The sequence below is a fragment of the Bison bison genome, unplaced genomic scaffold (genome assembly GCF_000754665.1).
Source record: "Bison bison bison isolate TAMUID 2011002044 unplaced genomic scaffold, Bison_UMD1.0 scf7180017864516, whole genome shotgun sequence".
In the NCBI taxonomy this organism is placed as follows: domain Eukaryota; kingdom Metazoa; phylum Chordata; class Mammalia; order Artiodactyla; family Bovidae; genus Bison; species Bison bison.
Window position 1 is genome coordinate 9,478,431 of NW_011495069.1, and position 1,920 is coordinate 9,480,350.

General features: G+C 51.8%; 1 protein-coding gene across 1 annotated transcript in view; it reads left to right on the forward strand.

Moving 5' to 3' along the window:
* Nucleotides 1-1,640: 1,640 nt before the first annotated feature.
* WDTC1 (WD and tetratricopeptide repeats 1) overlaps nt 1,641-1,920 on the forward strand; it is a 65,581-nt gene continuing 65,301 nt past the window's right edge. Inside the window, exon 1 of the mRNA XM_010830122.1 lies at nt 1,641-1,696. The gene's annotated coding sequence lies outside the window, so the exon portion shown is untranslated. The remainder of the gene's footprint in view (nt 1,697-1,920) is intronic.

The following is a 1,920-nucleotide window of genomic DNA, read 5'->3' on the forward strand; positions in this document are numbered from 1 at the left end:
CTTAGCTCCCCAACCAGGGACTGAACCCATGCCCCTTGCATTGGAAGCACAGAGTCATAACCACTGGAAGTCCCCTATACTTTTTCTTTAATTTTATTTTATTTAACTTTACAATATTGTATTGGTTTTGCCATATATCAAAGTGAATCTGCCACAGGTATACATGTGTTCCCCATCTTGATACTTTTTTAAATTTGGTGAAACATCTATCTGTAAGAGAGAGATCAGGAGGAATGATCCACAACATTTTTAGGATAAAGGCATTGCACAAAGCTGAATTGACAAGGGTAGGCTTTAACGCCTCCAAATGGGGAGAAATCGCACTTAGGGAGCTCACAGACTAATTCAGCTCTTGATATGAGCAGAAGCAGGACAAAACAAGCAACTCATGGAGTAATAAACACGGGGCAAACACTCTAAATGCTAAATACCTATATATAGTTCTTCCTGAGGACAAATGCTGCCTGGTTCTCACTGGAGGGACAGGTACTATTCAAAAGTTCAGACTCTCAGATTGGTTCCTTATCATCCATGTGACCCTGGGCAAATTGCTTTTAACTTTTTTATGCCTCAGTTTCCTCTACTGCAAAACAGATACAGTAATAGTACCATCTAAGGAATAGCATCTTCCTTAGTAGCTCAGTTGGTAAAGAATATCCTGCAATGTAGGAGACTGAGGTTCTATCCCTGGGTGAGGAAGATCCCCTGGAGAAGGAAATGGCAACCCACTCCAGTACTCTTGTCTGAGGAATTCCATGGACAGGGGACCTGGCAGGCCACAGTCCATGGGATCCCAAAGAGTTGGACACAACTGTGAGACTAACTTTCACTTTTCAAGGAACTGTACTCAGTACAGTGCTGACATAGTAAGCAAATGCTCAGCAAAAGCACATTATTGTTATTGTCTGATAGAGGGCACCCTATGGGTGAGCGATAAGTTTCCATTCTTGGAAGATGACCTTGTCTTCTTTTTCTGACTGGAGGCTCCTCGTGGGTGGGGCCCAGTCTCTACCTTCAGAAGTTAGGCAAAATGACTCCCTTGTGACCTTGGGAACTTCTTTAGAGAGGAAGTGACTCCTCCATCAGACTTGGGACTCCACAAGGCTGGAACCGCCTCTCAGAGGTGGGAACAGCAGTACTTGCACCGATCTCAGATGCATCTTGTCTCGTCCAACAGACTGAGGGTTTCCAAGAGTGTGTGTATGGCTGGCTCCCCTCCAGGCCACCCAGTGTAGGCTGATTACCTTTTATCCTCCTCCTTCAGGCGGGGAGACAACGGTGAGGAATGTGCCGCTGCAGCAGCCCCCAAGAATAGGATGGAGTGAGCTGAGACTTGGCTCTAGGGGAGGACCTGGGGCCCCAGCCTTGAGGGGTCCCGCAATTAAGGGGCTCTGAGGAAGTCTTGAGAAGGCTCTTGAGAGACTGTGTCGGCCTCTGGGGGCAGTGGGTGAGGGGAGTGTCCCAAAAGTGACAGCAGGGAGCATTTTACGTGGATATAGGATAGAAGGCGCGTCCGGGTAACTAATGGCAACTGGGCGGGGTAAGCCCGCCCTGCGGGAGCTCTTCGACGGAGAAAAACTACGACTCCCAGGATGCCTCAGGGCCTAGCCCAGCTTTTCCGCCCGCCCACTGGCTGCCGGTCTGGCGAGCGGCGAAGCGGATTGGCCGCGGCTGTGCGGGGCTCCCCCACTAGCAGGTTAGTGGGCGCCGCCGGCAGCAGACGTTGACCGGGCGCGGGGAGGGGAGGGGGTTGGAGGGGGCCCTGATCGCCATTCTGGAAACTGCCGGGCGCTGTCTCCGTAGCGTAGCCGCTGGCTGTGAGGCGCGGGGCGGGGGCGGAGACTGCGTGGCGCAGGCGCGGTGCTGGGCTTCTCCTGGGTCCCCAGACAGCTGGAGGAGATAAACAGAGCAGGAGGAGGG